Genomic DNA, 16,481 nt, shown 5'->3' on the forward strand with positions numbered 1-16,481 from the left:
AGACAGATGGAGTAGAACTACTCTAGAAAGGCACAGCACACTCTCTCTCTCTCTCTCTCTCTCTCTCTCTCTCTCTCTCTCTCTCTCTCTCTCTCTCTCTCTCTCTCTGTGTCTCTATCCACACAACTGGCTGGGTTATTTTTCTCTCCTTCTTTCCTGCTATACACATAGCCTACACTGGACTACCTACAGAGCCTAGAGCAACTACTCTCACTTGATCGCACTTCACACAAGCAGCGGCAAAATTGGCAGTTTACTGAAATGATACATATCGCCACCTATATATATATAAAAGACCCCCCCCCCCCCCCCCTCCTGTGAAAATGTGTATTCTCCTACCCATCATGCCTCACTGTACCTAGACTTGTGTCCTTCTCTTCCTCTCTTCCCGCCCTTTTTTTGCAGTTGCGGTTTCCGTTCTCTCATGATGTATTTAGTAAACAAAGGCACAGCACAACCCTCCTCGCTGAGGGAACTTACCTTTGAAAAGATGTTTTATATTGCCGTAACAGATTTGTAAAAAGACACTCAATGTTTGTATTATAATGGAGAGTAGTGAGTGGGGGACGCCACAAGGTGTTATACACTTTGAAGAGTGTAAAATAAATAAATACTGATGTAAAAAGAAAACGTTTTTAATATGAAAATCTGTAGACGCTAATGTTGTTTAAACCAGTTCAAACCAGTTTTTACCAATTCTTTGCATTTTCAAGAGGAGAAGTATTTTTTCTGTTTGAAATTTAATATTTGGCTTTTTTATTTTATTTGAAAAAGATTTTAAGTTGGTTGGTTTCTTTGTCATTGTATTTTACTACCAGAAAGTAATGCAGTTATTTCACCAGAAACCTCACAAATGTTTTTTTCTTTCTCTAAACATCAAGTATTAACAGATGTTGCTGAATAAATAAATGAATAAATTAAATAAATAAATAAATAAATAAAAGCGGGAAATAATAATGGGTGCACTCCAGGACAATAAAAAGAAGAAGACGACTACGACTACGAAACAGACTTTTGAGAAATAAACTTTTTTTGTGTCTCTTGAAGGAAGTCATCAAGCTTTTGTAACTGAATAAAGGAATAAACGACCAAATGCTCGTTTGTGTCTCTTTCTCGCAGGGGCCATGAATCTCAGCCCACGCTGTCGTGGTGCTTTTAAGATGTTTTTCCACCGCCCCCCCCCCCCCCCCCCCCCTGTCTGTGCTTTTACTGAGCGCATCACGCCCGTCGTTGTGAATAATTCACGTAATTGTAGAAGTAACCCAATTTCTGGGGGGAACAATTTCAGCATTACTAGTCTCCTGCAGACATAGTGACTTTGTTTTCGTTTGTCTATAATTGTTCTCCCTCTACATGAATATGGAATTCCAATCTGTTTCGTCTGAGAGGGGAAAGGGGAGACAGGTTTCTTATTGGCTTGGAGATACATTGCATGCAGCATAAATGGATTGCGTTTCTGCATTTATATAGCACTTTTATCCAAAGCGTGTTACAATTTGTTCCTCACATTTTACCCATTCACTCACACATTCACACACCTACGGCAGAGGCAACCATGCAATGTGCCGACCTGCTCATTGGGAGCAATTAGGGGTTAAGTGTCTTGCTCAAGGACACTTCGACACGCTGCCCGGGAGTATCGGGAATGGAACCAGGAACCTCCGGATAACCAGACGACCTACCTACCGAGCCACTGTCGCCCCCAAGTGTGTGTAATTCACATGAGATTATTATGGAGAAACAGTATATTTTATCATGTTGAAGTGTGTGTGTGTGTGTGTGTATGTTGCACCCCTTAGTGACACAACAACCACTTGAGAAATCTCCCTATAATGCCTGTCTTTGTCCTCTCTCTCTTTATATATACACTATATATATATATATATATATATATATATATATATATATATATATATATATATATATATATATATATATATATATATATATATATATATATATTAGTGCTGTCAATCGATAAAAATATTTAATCTGATTAATCGCATGGTTGTCCATAGTTAACTCGCGATTAATCGCAAATGAATCGCCTTTAAAAAAAAAAATGTATCTACCTTAAACAGATCTTTTTCAAGTTTTAATACTCTTATCAACATGAGTCGACAAATGCTTGCTTTATGCAGCCATTTAACACAACAGGATGACCCTCATGCATTGCAAATTTGCATCAAATTCAAAACAGTGATGCACAAAATTACTTAAAAGGAAATAATAATTTAAAACAATGAATAAAGTGTGCATGAAATAATAGGGGAAAGAAAACGTTAGGAACTTGTTACATTCACCCACACAAGGGCTGATGACTCACCCCCCCCCCCCCCCTCTCTCTCACACACATTATTATTATTACTTGTATTATTGCATTGTATTATTGTTGCACATCGTATTATTGCACAAATGTCCTATTCCTGTCTATTACTGGTGTTGCACATCGCTGCAGGCATGACCCCCCGCATTTCACTGTATGCTTGTATGACGTGACAAATAAAACTCTTGACTTGACACACACTCTCCCAGCTCTCTTGCCCCTTCCTCATCTCTCTCACCCCCCCCCCCTCTCTCTCTCTATCTCTCTCACACACACACACTTTGAGTCAGAAACAAACAATGAGAGTATCAATAATACACCTGAAACGTTAATCGTGCCCTAAAAAAAATAACAGGCGTTAACAGGATTGTGTGTTAACGCGTTAATGACGTGGTAACTTTGACAGCCTTAATATATATAATCTCCAAAAATCCCATGGAGTTCATTACCTTAGTGAAAATGAGAGCCTCCAATGTTCCAGGCACGTAGCAGCACCAGCAGAGAATAGTGTGACATCCTCCGGGCACGACGCAAAACACAAGTAGATTTCTTGAACTGATTTTAATTAAGCTTGTTCATTCTCCATCCAAACCTCATCCAAACCTTCATCCAAACCGTAAAATCTGCATGACATACAAATGCATACAAAAGATACCATTAACATTGCAAGTCCATTAAAACCATGGTCGGAACATCACTGTAACATATACCACAATCATCATCTAAAACAATCAATACCTTATTGGCTGCGTGCCAGTATAAGAGAACATCGATGCGTTATGGTAGTATGTCTTCGATCCGTATCTTGGAAGATTGTCTTGTTAAGTTGTCTTGATGGATTGTCCTTTGCTTATTAGGATCGACAGGTAAGTCAATAATCCATCCAAGTTCATGGTTGCAACTCAAGAGAGAGGGCGGAAACACGTCACCGGATACCAGGTGTGCCAAGTCTCGTGCGATGAAGTAATTGCGCAAACAAATAGAAAAATAGTGCGCCACTAATATATATCTTATATAAACAAATAAGAAATACAGTGAAATGCAATGGAGTGTATTATTACTAATATACAAAAATAAGCATATAAATTGTAAACATAAATAACTATATTAACCAACTGTTAACCATAGCTGCAGTTACAAATAGATAGAGGTAGAAGTTATATAGCATCAAGGAAACTATAAAAGAAGGAAGGATCATCACATCAGAATACCAGCATTCTATACCAAGGAAACTATGAAAGAAGGAAGGGTCATCACATCAGAATACCAAGGAAACTATACTGTAAAAGAAGGAAACGTCATCACGTCAGAATACCAAGGAAACTATAAAAGAAGGAAGGGTCATCACATCAGAATACCAGCGTTCTATGCTCTGCTTGGTGTCAGACTTTGGTGCCCGTTCTATTGAAGCCTGGATTAAAATGATAATTATACAAGCTATCTGAGGAAATATACATCAACCAATATATCAATTGCAGATGATTCTGACATCTGGGGTAATAGCCTGTTTAAATTAATCATAAACGAGGTGATGGCTGATCCCATTCAACTCAATGTCGGCTGAACTGAAAGTTTCCACACTTGGCACCAATGCATGTTTACGCGCTACACAGTGACATGATGACCCTTCCTTCTTTTATAGTTTCCTTGTACAGCATAAGAAAGAAAGAAAGTGTTGAGTTAATGATTCAGATTAAAATCTTTATTCTGGCATCACATCGTTACTTCCTACAAACACAAGGGAAATTATTGTGTCCTTGATCCTCACCCTTGCAGCAGTGACATCAATAAGCAAGATAAAATAAGGGCAATCAAAATAACTGCATAAAATAGCAGCAGAAACAATGATAAAAGTAGCACTAAATGACAATACACATATCATTTGAGACTATGGACCTTTAATGATTGACAGAGTATTTTTACCAAAAAGTCACAAAGCTTGTCTTGAAATGTCCTTCTAGAATGAAATTGTGATTAACAATGGGAGACAAATGGACTACAGCACTTTTATCCAAAGAGCTTTACAATTTGTGCCTCATATTCACTCACACAATGACAGTGGAGGTAACCATTGAAGCTGCCAGCCTTCTCATCAGGGGTTAAGTGTCTTGCTCAAGGACACTTCGACATGCTGCCGACATGAGCCAGAATCAAACGTGGGAATCTTCTGATTACCAAGCGACTGCTTTACCTCCTGAGCCACTGTCGCCCAAGGAGAAAAAATAAATATCAAAATATGTTTGCACCAGATTTAGCAGAAGCTAATTTCCATCTGTAGTCTATCCAGCTGCTAACTGTATTTGAGTGAGTTAAGTCTTGGTGTTGTGGTAGACTCAGACCTAAGCTTTAAATCACAATCAACAAGTTGACAAAAACATAATTCTTCCACCTTAGAAACATAGCTAAAGTACGGCCATTTATAAATCAAAAGGACGCTGAAAACCAGATCCATGCCTTTATCTCAAGCCGACTCGATTACTGTAATGCACTCCTTACGGCCTCCCGAAAAAATACGATGATAACTATTTTATTGCAATGCACTATTGCATTATTTTATTCTATTTTTACTAACTATTTTATTGCACTACACTATTTTACTTTGTATCAGTGATAATCAAACCATAAACAAAGACGCCTATTAACACTTTCAGCGCCAGATGGCGCTGTTTACTGTTACTGTTGAAAGGCCAGCGCCTTTTAACATGGGGATACGTGGCTGTGTTTGCAGGCCTAAAGCTATATTATATATTATAGCTATGGATCTAATAATATAGTCGATTGTCATTGAGTTTCTTCCGGTCAAGATGCAAAAAACAGATCATTTTTCCATCCATACATTTCCGTTTTTATACCGTCGTGAATATGAGTGTAGTTTCAGGGTGGTCTGGTGTCATTTCCAAAATGCTTCGTAATGGCTGGCAACGTGTATTCTAGTAAACGCGTTGTAACTCCCTCTACTGCAATGATGATTCAACACGTTCTTGATCTTTACTGATTGGATTTATTTCCGTTCAAACAGAACATCTTTAATCCGAACCGTAAAACTGTGAAAAACATACATGAAATAGAATAAATCACTGATCAAACCATAACGATAGGTTATGTAGATAACCTAGTTATATTAGTATTGGCTGAGCGTCCCGCTCTGAGCCTTACGAGACACTTCTATCTCCTGTGATACTTAATGTATCTCCCACGAATAAAAAACACATGCACCCCACCTGTATGGGGCCCCGCCCCTTACGGTGGCACCACCCATATAACCATGACTCTGGTCATGAAACACCCTTCCTCGCCAAAACCCGTCCCAGGAAAAGATCCCTCAAGAGGGAACTCAGGGCCGCGCAGAGCGGGACGCTCAGCCAATACTAATATAACTAGGTTATCTACATAACCTATCGTTATATATCGTATTTGCATCGCGTCCCGCTCTGAGCCTTACGAGATAATGGGGAAGAGCGGGCGCGAGACCCGACAGATGTACCCCCTGAGGACCCGTAAGCCCACATCAAGGGGTGCGGGGAGCCCTGTCACCCCATCCTCCCTAATGAAGGGGGGGCGCAGTCAACTCCACCTGAATGCGAACAAGAGGGAAACTAGAACCCCTTGAACACACCGTACAGGCGGAACCACGTGTGACTCAACACACTGTGGCCCATACCCATACATTCCTGCTACCCGACCAAAGGACGGGAAGCAGGAAAGGCCACAGACCCCAGAACCGCCTGGGAGACAGAACCCCCGGTCATGTCCATGAGGAAAAACCTTACAAAGGAGCCCGGGGAGGACCATGAAGCTGCAGCATAGATGGCCTCCACCGAGGCCCCACCCAGGAGAGCGGGAGAGGCAGCCACCCCACGAGTGGAGTGCGCCCTGACGCCCCCAGGGGGATCCTGCCCAGCCAACGTGTAGCAGCGGGTAACACCCTCGCACAACCAATGGGACAGGCGCTGCTCCGACAGTGCCTTACCAGCACGAGCCCCACCGTAACAGACAAAAAGCTGGACGGTAACCCTGAAATCCTGAGTACGGCTGAGGTAAATCCCCAAGCACGGACTGGACATGACAGGTGAAGGCCCGCATCTAACTCACTAGTGTGAGGAGGAGGACGAAACGCCTGAACCACAATATCCCGGGAGCGGAAGGAACTCCGGATATTCTTAGGCACGAAAGCAAGATCAGGTCGCAGAGTGACACCGCAATTGGTCCGAAAAGACAGGCACTCTGGACGTACCGAGAGAGCACAGAGCTCAGCTACGCGTTTAGCGGAAGTGACAGCCAGAAGGAACGCGGTCCTGAAGGACAGCTGTCCCCACGGCGCCTGCTCGAGCGGCTCAAACGGGGCCAAGGACAACCGACGAGGACCAATTGAAGATCCCAAGTCGGAGCCAAGGAGCGTTGCACCGGCTTAACGCGTCGAGCGCCAAGCAGGAAACGCTTCACAAGAGGGTGGCTGAACAAGACATCCCCTCAAACCCCTCATGATAGGAGGATATAGCTGCTGCATATACCCTCACCGTCGAAGCCGACAGTCTATCAAGGAGAGACTGGAGGTAACCAAGGACAGCATCCAGGGGGCAGGAGACTGAGTCCCGGCCCCCCGCCTTACACCACACTTGGAACATACGTCATCTGCCCGCGTAAGCGCGACAGTGGAGGGAGCATGCGCATTCCAGATGGTAACACCATCAGGATCAAGAACCTGCGCCCCTCAACGTACCCGTCCCAACAACTGACCTAACAGATGTATGGGGAAGAATCCCTGGCGGCACGGCATCGGTCCCAGACCTGCCTGGCCATGTCCAGACGCAATCCTCACCCGTCAGGATGAGGGCCGCCCCGCGACAGTACACCTGCACCCACATTCTCCCTGCCGGGGATGTGGGGAGCCCTCAGGCCGCGCAGATGGAGGACGCCCATAGCCAGCCACCCGCCGCCTGGTGCAGACAGGGGGAGCGTACTCCTCCCTGTCTGTCGATACACGACACTGACGTCGTATCGTCCGTCCTGATCAACACCATTTGTGGACCAGAAGGACCGCTTTCAACACCAACACATTGAACGTAGCGCAGACCGGGCAGCATGGTTTGCCAGCTGCCCCCTACTGCGTTGGCCCGACGCATCACCAGCGAGGGAGGCGTCGGTGAAAACGCGACGTGAGACAGCGCCGTAACCGTCCTAGGACGGAACCTCCCGCCTGGTATGAGACCTGACGATCCACCTTGACCGCGAAGGACCAGAACGTCATCAGGGCAGAACACTCCGTAACCCCGGACGACGCAGAGGCCCCAGTGCGGCCTCCACGCACTTGGTGAAGATGCGGGGAGCCAGAGAAAACCGAACGGCAGCCTCTGGTACTCATACGCTAACCCTGCAAAGGAAGCGTAGGTAAGCCCTAGGATGGAAGATCGGGGATGCGCATACGCATCCTACAGGTCTATGGAGGAGAACCAGACCCCCACCTGACAGTGTTCAACAGGTAGGAGACGATCCAAAAAATGCTGAACCTTCCCATGGGACAGGTCCAGCCTGGGTCTTACACCCCTCCCTCCCGACTTCTCGGGCTGAGAACACCGGGAGGAGAACGCCACGACGATGGCTTGCTTCGTCCACAGAGATTGGATCTCGTTGACCAGAGCTGTCCCTGCTGGAGACCCCGACAACAGGGTCTGTACCAAACCTGAAAACGGGTGGGGTTGTGTAAACACAAGTCCCCGCCTCACCGTTCTCTCCATCTACCTCGACATATGGTACTGCCGTAGTCATATGTGACGACACTCCCAACGCACCCGCCGTCACGTGGCGCAGGTCCGCCAGGAACTGTAGATAGTTGGCCCGGTCCCCCCGCTGTGCGTAGACAACCCCGGAACCGTGCGAGGACCCTGACACACCCACGAGGCAATCGCACCCAAGGGGGAACCCCGACAGAAAGGGCCGATCTGATACGGGGGGCTTCCGATGAAAAAAGCCCCCCCACTGAACACCCCTCCAGAACATGCTGAAGGAGTTGTTCTGCAGCCGGACATGCAAGGTGTAAGGCCCCCATGGGTTCCTACACACCGTAGCCCTGCAGTGATATTACTACCACCCCAAACCATGTGAGCTGCGACCACTTGCCAATATTTCAGGAGTGGGAGGCACCAACATGATACCTGGCCTGGCGAAGGCGAGGCCGGGGAAGCCCGCACTGTGTGCCTCAAAAGGTTTCGAGCCCCCCTGCTGACAACACTTAAGTTGACAGACGTAACACCAGGCTCAACCAACACAGTTCAAGGTGTGGGAGCCGCTTGACAGCACAACATTCTCACGGACAGACCCAGGCTCAGCCATCAACTGGGTGTCAGCCCCTGTCCCCATGAGAAGCGAAAAAAGGGGGGCCGCCCGCGCATCAACGAAGGCACGCAGCCCGCAGCCAAAGGAAACAATCAGAGCCCACTTCTTCCGCTGGTGTTGGGGAAGGGAGTGATCGGAGAGCGGGCTGCTCGCGGCAGGACGGTGACGGCTTGTTTGTTCAAGCCGAACCCATCCTACATGGCCGATCCCTCGGCCGCCAAGGCTGTCGGCCTTGTGGACACCTGTCGAATCAACGCCCAGGATACCTCTGGCGGGGGAAAAACATGGCCGCCTGTCAAGGACCCCGTCATCGCCGCTGACGAGGCCGTGCTCTCTCTTCTTCTGGCTGCGCGGTGTGAGGCGGTGTAGAGCCTAGGACAATACCGCCCGCGCTCCAGCAGAAGACCAAAATCCCCTGCGGAGAGGGGAACCCTGAGCGGTTATAGCTTGCGGCTGGGTCAAAGCTAATAACGTCAACAACCTCGCGCGATGTGTCGACGTCGGCTGGCCCTCAAGGCCCCTCCACCAGACACCATTTTTTTTATAGAAAAAACCAGCAATTCGAACACAGTTCTAATCGTTGCCAATTCCATACCGTGGCGGTACAAGCCTTAACAGCCCACCAGCCACTCGCCAGGCCGACCCACCCATGGTGTCGGCCGGGCGGGGCATTGTTTCAATATATCAAAAACAAAGGACTGACGTTAACATGGAGCACCAGTGGTGATTGCAAACAGCACCCTCCACTGTGGTGTGCACCATGAAAGGGTTAAATGAATAAAAGAGCTAAACCACAAAAAACTGTAGAATGAGCAAACCCATACACACAAAGTTTAAGGGGAGACGGACCAGACCCGTCTTCATTCAAAATATTCACAACAGAACACCAGCCCTAGTTTAGCCCATTTACCAAAAAAGGTAAACAAAGCCCCCCCCCGCACTACTCCCCCAGTATACCGATTGACCGTCAGTATGAATGGTTTGAGAGGAGAGAAAGCTGTAGCAAGACAGACCTTCTCATAGCAGAGTGACAAAATGAAACAATAGCCCCCTACACAGGGCCGCCCCAGGAAGTGGGGGGCCTCGCGTCTAAAAACGCACAGGGCCTCACATTTCTCCCAGGCGGCCCTGCCCTTATACTACTGCAGCCTAACGCCAGGCAATGTGGGACCCAAGACAACAATTGCCTGTGCACAGACACGCAACATGTTTATCATGTCGGCTGGACCCATAGCCCCACTACCCGACGCCAACCCAGATGGGAACACCGTTCAACAAACCCTGCCGGAACACAAGGTAAAATACCTGGCTAGGAACCTAGCCACGACCTACCCCGTTGTCAACCCATTTACCCGAAAAAGGTAAATAGAACTCAAAAAGCCCCACAACAGCTACCGACTGACCTTCATTGATGAACCGGGCAAGAGGCGAGAGAGTGACAACATCTCACGGCGGAGACATTAAAACAGCATAGCAATTAGCAGTAGTAATAGCATGCGGCAGTAGCGATAGCATGTAGCATAGCTTCAGATGTTTTAGCAGCACGCCCAAGACAGCTTGGAAACCGTTCCCTGCAGAGAACGTTCACCAAACCATCCTGCCCGTCGTGTCGCCGAAAACATGCGTCGAAGATGCCAGGGGCCAGCAACCTCCGGTAAGCTTCCAACATTATTAATCTTCCTTAATCTTTTCATTCCGCTAGTCTCGTATGGTGCACGCATCCAATACGCTGGGACGAAAACAGAGGAAGGGTGTTTCATGACCAGAGTCATGGTTATATGGGTGGTGCCACCGTAAGGGGCGGGGCCCCATACAGGTGGGGTGCATGTGTTTTTTATTCGTGGGAGATACATTAAGTATCACAGGAGATAGAAGTATCTCGTAAGGCTCAGAGCGGGACGCGATGCAAATACGATATATAACAACATATATACATATTATCTCTACTTGTCTAGGAGTGGCACCGGTCTTTGCAAGGTTGGTTGTTAACCCACTGAACTTAACCTACAAGCACATTACGGCCCCAAACGTACCTTGTTGGCTGCATGCAATACAAGAGGAAATTTAGGGACTCTGGTGTCGGTGTGGCTCTGCTGATGGTGGTGGAGAAGTGAGAGAGCGACCCTTGTAACTTCTCTCTATTTATACACTGTGGAGCGCAGTTCTGGAAGGTTCTGCTATGACATCACTGCGGCATCCTCAAACCTCAAGACCGTTCCAGAACGTTCTAGCCTGTTCTAACCGGTTCTACTATGACATCATACTGAAGCTTAACTTGAATTACACTGTGACACGGCGGCAGTTACACGCGTTATCATTTCTTCCCTGGACTAGCTACTGTTCTCAAATCAAATTTAGATTATCGGTATTATGTTTCATCATGGATGCATGAAGGGGGGGGGGGGGGGGGGGGGGCGCCCCTCCGTGCTTTGATCGCAACCAACGGAACACGCCACACACACACACATGCCCCGATCAGCATGAAGGAATTTTTGGATCAACGCAATATTGATACCATAGTCCTTACCTTGACCAGGATCTGTCCCGAAAAGAATATTCCAATTATCTGATCGCCATTCCAAGTACTGATGTCGATCAAGGTGCCAACGTAATCCAGCATTGAACATGAACCCGACCCTCGTCGATGCATGCTTTATAAGCGCTTGCCTTGCCCGAGTAGTTAGACCCCGCCTGCAGGCCGCAGCTCGGCCCAGACACCAAGCCACATTGTTTCAAATCGAGTGCAATAGCGGCCGCAAGGCGTTAGGTGGCGGTATTGGACTTTTGAGATCTCAGACCCATCCCCAGTGATAACACAGGCTGCCGGCATGTCTTTATGAATGGAAATATTGAATAAAAGATACAACAATGAAAACCTGACTATACTCTGGTTTTCGGGGGTCCTGGCGCTCAATGTTCGGAGAGTTAACCCTAGATCTTAGATCCTAATATGAAAAACGATGTGATTTAATGTTCTATGTCTTACCTTGACTTTGTCTATTTTACTGCTATCTATGTTATGCTTTATGTCTGCACTTTATGCATTGCTCTTGATCTGCCAATGTTGTGCTAATTTTATGCCTGTGAGGATTGGTCCATTCCCGCCACACGCTTCAAGGTACTGTGAGGAGGATTGGCTCATTGCCGCCACACGCTTCTAGGTCAATTACCAATTGCCGTCACGCACCTGTCGTTTGTTTGTAATCAGCGCTCCAGAGCCCTTCATATACTCGGGGCTTTCTGTCAATCGTTGTCGGGTCGTTTTGGATTACCACTGCTGCTGCCTGTTCCCCCCGTTGTTGTGCCTCGTCTGTTTTTCTTCAGGACATCTATGGAAGTCGCCGCTGTTGTGTTTGTTGGAGCTGTGCCTCGTTGCCCGCTTTGCGCATTTGCGCTTTGGTGAGTTTTTGGAACGAACCTTTTGGATTCTCTATTTTCTGTGTGTTTGGATAACACTGAAAATTTGCCGTTTTTGTTTTGTACTGGACTCAGCTAAACTTGTGTGTTGGTAACACTGAAGATTAAGTCACGTGTGATTATACTGGACTCAGCTAAGGAGGACTGAACTGCCTCTGTATTCCGTTGGCTTGTTTATTGACCACTCTCTCTCTCTCTCCGTTCCTCCCGAGTTGGATCCTGGAGTAGCTGCAGAGCCGCAGAGGCAGTGGCGCTACGCCGCTTCACCATCTCAATACCGGGACGATCTGCAGAGCCGCAGACAACTCTGCCAAGAACATTCTCCCCTTTGTTGTTATTTTTGTTATTTCGCTCATTCCTGTTTCAGAAATAAATACGCCCTAGTCTTTGGCTAACTCTGAACTACCTGTCTGTGCCGTGCTGTTGGGGTCGGTTTCAAACCATAACATTACGACCCGACCATGACGACCCCAGCCGACACAGACAGGGTCAAGGCAGCGTTGGCGGTCCAGATCGAATTGACCAACGACCACAGCCTACAGTTAGGTGCGGCTGCGGCTGCTGTGCAGGACCTCCGGGCCCAGGTCCAGCCTATTCAGGAGTCCCTTAGCTCTCTGGCTACCCTGCAGACAGCCCAGGGTAATCAGCAGGCTGATATTCTGCACCAACTACAGACGTTGAGTGAAGCATTTAACGCCCTGCTTGTAACCCCACCTACTCCAGGAGTCTCGGCCAGACCACCACCCGCAGCCGTGGCGGACCCCGCGCCTCCCGACCTCGCACCTCGGGAGCCCCGTCTCTCCGAACCACGTTTGTTTGACGGTAACTTCGAGGATTGTGCCACATTCATCATGCAATGTGAGTTGGTTTTCCTTCATCAACCCAGCCGATTTACTTCAGCGGGAGCCCGAGTGGCTTACATTACTAACCTGCTCTCAGGCCGAGCAGCACAGTGGGTTACTGCCTCCTGGTCAATGAGGGCTGATTTTTGTTTTTCCTACCCAGACTTCGTGGCAGAGCTCCGCAGGGTTTTCCACCACCCAGCTCGTGGCCAGGACCCAGGAGCTCGGTTGGGCACCTTCCGGCAGGGCAGTGGCAGTGTCACCGACTACGCGCTGGAGTTCAGACTGGCCGCAACGGAGAGCGGTTGGAACGATCAAGCGCTTCGTCTCACCTTCCTGAGGGGGCTCAACGACGCAGTAAGGGACCAGCTCGCGACCTGTGAGGAGCCCGATTCCCTCGAGGGCCTATTCGACCTCGCAATTCGCATCGACGGACGCCTCCGGGAGAGAAGGCGTGAGAGAGCCCGACTGGGACCCCCAGACGTTCCCCAGACCCCCCGCACTCGTGACGGTACTGCGATCTGTCCTGCTCCCTCCGCAACTGGTGGCCCCTTCCCCTCCCGTTCGGTGCCCGAGGAGGAACCCATGCAGCTGGGACGCACACACCTTAGCCAGGCTGAACGGGAGGCCAGGTTCAGGTCCGGCCTTTGCCTTTACTGCGGCCGGGATGGACACCGTATCTCCAATTGCCCCACCCGGCCAAAAGACCAGGCTCGCCGGGTCCCCGGGAGATCCTGGTGAGCCGTTTTTCTTGTTCCCACACCCGAGCACCACCTAACCGTCTGACGAGCGTCACCCTAGCCTGGGCGGACCAACGGGCGACGGTGGAGGCACTCATTGACTCGGGTGCTGATGAGAGTTTCCTGGATTTCGAGTTTGCCACCCAGGCCAACATTCCACTTGAGGACCTCGAGAGACCCTTGGCGGTGTTCGCGTTGGACCAGCACCGCCTGGCTGACATCACTCAACGCACCTGTCCAGTCCTTCTCACCATTGCTGGTAACCACGTTTTTTATCACCAGATCCCCTCTTGTCCCAGTAGTCCTGGGTCCGCCCTGGCTCGCGCTGCATGAGCCCCACATCGCCTGGTCCTCCGGTACCATCAGGGGGTGGAGCTCCTCCTGTCATGCCCAGTGTCTTCAGGCGGCGTCCAGTCCCTCGCCCTGGAGTTCCCTTTGTGAGCCGCCCCCGGACCTCTCGACTATTCCCCCCGAATACCACGACCTCGAGGAGGTTTTCAGTAAGTCCAGGGCTCAGGCCCTTCCGCCTCACCGGCCTTACGACTGTGCCATCGACCTCCGCTCTGGGGCTCCCCTTCCCGGCAGCCGCCTCTACAGTCTGACCGTCCCTGAGAAGGCAGCGATGGATAAGTACATCTCTGAGTCCTTGGCAGCAGGCCTCATTCGGCCTTCCTCCTCCCCGGTGGCGGCCGGTTTCTTTTTTGTTGGGAAGAAGGATGGAGACCTTCGACCCTGCATCGACTATCGCCAACTCAACGAGATCACCATTAAGAACAAGTATCCTCTTCCTCTCATGAACTCCACCTTCGAGCCCCTCACCCAGGCTACCGTCTTCACCAAGCTGGACCTCCGGAGTGCCTACCATCTGGTCCATATCCGAGAAGGCGATGAATGGAAGACCGCCTTCAAGACTCCCAGGGGCCACTACGAGTACCTGGTGATGCGGTTCGGCCTCACCAATGCTCCGGCGGTATTCCAGGCGCTCATGAACGACGTCCTCCGTGACATGCTGGAGGAGTTTGTGGTGGTATACCTGGACGACATCCTCATCTTCTCCAAGACCCTCGAGGAACACGTCCAGCATGTCCGCCGTGTGCTGGAGCGCCTCCTCCACAATCGGCTCTTCGTCAAGGCAGAGAAGTGCCGATTTCACTCCGACTCCGTCGATTACCTGGGCTTCATCGTGGAGAGCGGCTTGACCCGAGCTGACCCTCGCAAGATCCGGGCCGTGGAGGAGTGGCCGGAACCCACCTCTCGGAAAGAGCTACAGAGCTTCCTCGGGTTCGCAAACTTCTACCGAAGATTCATCCGGAACTACAACCAGGTGGCGGAACCACTTACCAGGCTAACCTCTCCCTCCCTGCCGTTCGACTGGTCCCCAGCGGCTTGTGCTGCGTTCCGTTCCCTCAAGAAGAGGTTCACCACCGCCCCGGTCTTGCTCCACCCAGACCCCAAGAGACAGTTCATTGTGGAGGTGGACGCCTCGGATACTGGACTAGGGGCTATCTTGTCCCAGCGGTTGGCAACGGACCAGAAGGTACATCCGTGCGCCTTCTACTCACGTCGTTTCCTCCCTGCCGAGAGGAACTATGACATCGGCAATCGGGAGCTGCTGGCGGTAGTGGCTGCCTTGGAGGAGTGGCGTCATTGGCTAGAGGGGGCTGAGGAACCATTCACCATTGGGACGGACCACAAGAACTTGACGTACATCCGTGCTTCCAAGCGCCTCAACGGCCGGCAGGCAAGGTGGGCCAGCTTCCTCAGTCGGTTTGACTTCTCGCTGACCTTTCGCCCTGGGTCCCGCAACACGAAGGCCGACTCCCTGTCCCGGTTACACTCCAAGGGGGCTCCAACCACTGAGGATCCGACTCCCATCCTCCCAGAGGCCAGGGTGGTGGGAGTGGTCACCTTGGGCATCGAGCGGTTGGTAAGGCGTGCCCTACGCTTCAATCCCGCTCCCGGCAATGTACCTGTTCGTCGCCTCTTCGTCCCCGACTCAGTCCGGTCCCGGGTCCTCCAGTGGGGCCATACCAGCCGGTTCACCTGCCACCCGGGCGTTCATCGCACGTTCTCCTTCCTGGCTCGTCGATTCTGGTGGCCCACCATGAGGAACGACGTCAAGGAGTTTGTTCTGGCCTGCGCGGTCTGCGCCCGCAGCAAGGCCTCCCACCAGGCACCCTCCGGGCTATTGCAGCCGCTTCCCATTCCTAGCCGCCCTTGGTCCCATGTGGCGTTGGACTTCGTCACAGGTCTTCCTTCGTCCCAGGGGAACACGTGCCTACTGACCGTGGTGGATCGGTTCAGCAAGGGGGTTCACCTCGTGGCCCTTCCCAAGCTTCCCTCGGCTGCCGAGACAGCGGACCTCCTGACAAGCCACGTGTTCCGCCTCCATGGGTTTCCCCAGGACGTCGTCTCGGACCGGTGACCCCAGTTCACTTCCCAGGTATGGCGGGCCTTTTGCAAGGGATTGGGGGCAACAGTCAGTCTTTCCTCTGGTTATCATCCCCAGACTAACGGACAAACAGAGAGGATGAACCAGAGCGTGGAGTCTGCTCTCCGTTGTGTGGCTGCCGAGAGACCCGCTTCCTGGAGCCGGTTCCTCCCCTGGGTCAAGTACGCCATCAACTCCCTGGTCAGTTCCGCCACCGGTCTCTCGCCTTTTGAGGTATCCCTGGGCTACCAACCCCCTCTTTTCCCTGCACAGGAGTCGGAGGTGGCAGTTCCCTCCGTGCAGGACCATCTCGACCGGTGCCGACAGGTCTGGGAGATCACCAGGACTGCACTGCTCCGGTCATCGGAGCGCGCCAGTCGTGGGGCTGACCA

Source organism: Notolepis coatsorum (genome assembly GCF_963971535.1).
Source record: "Notolepis coatsorum genome assembly, chromosome: 16".
Classification (NCBI taxonomy): Eukaryota; Metazoa; Chordata; class Actinopteri; order Aulopiformes; family Paralepididae; genus Notolepis; species Notolepis coatsorum.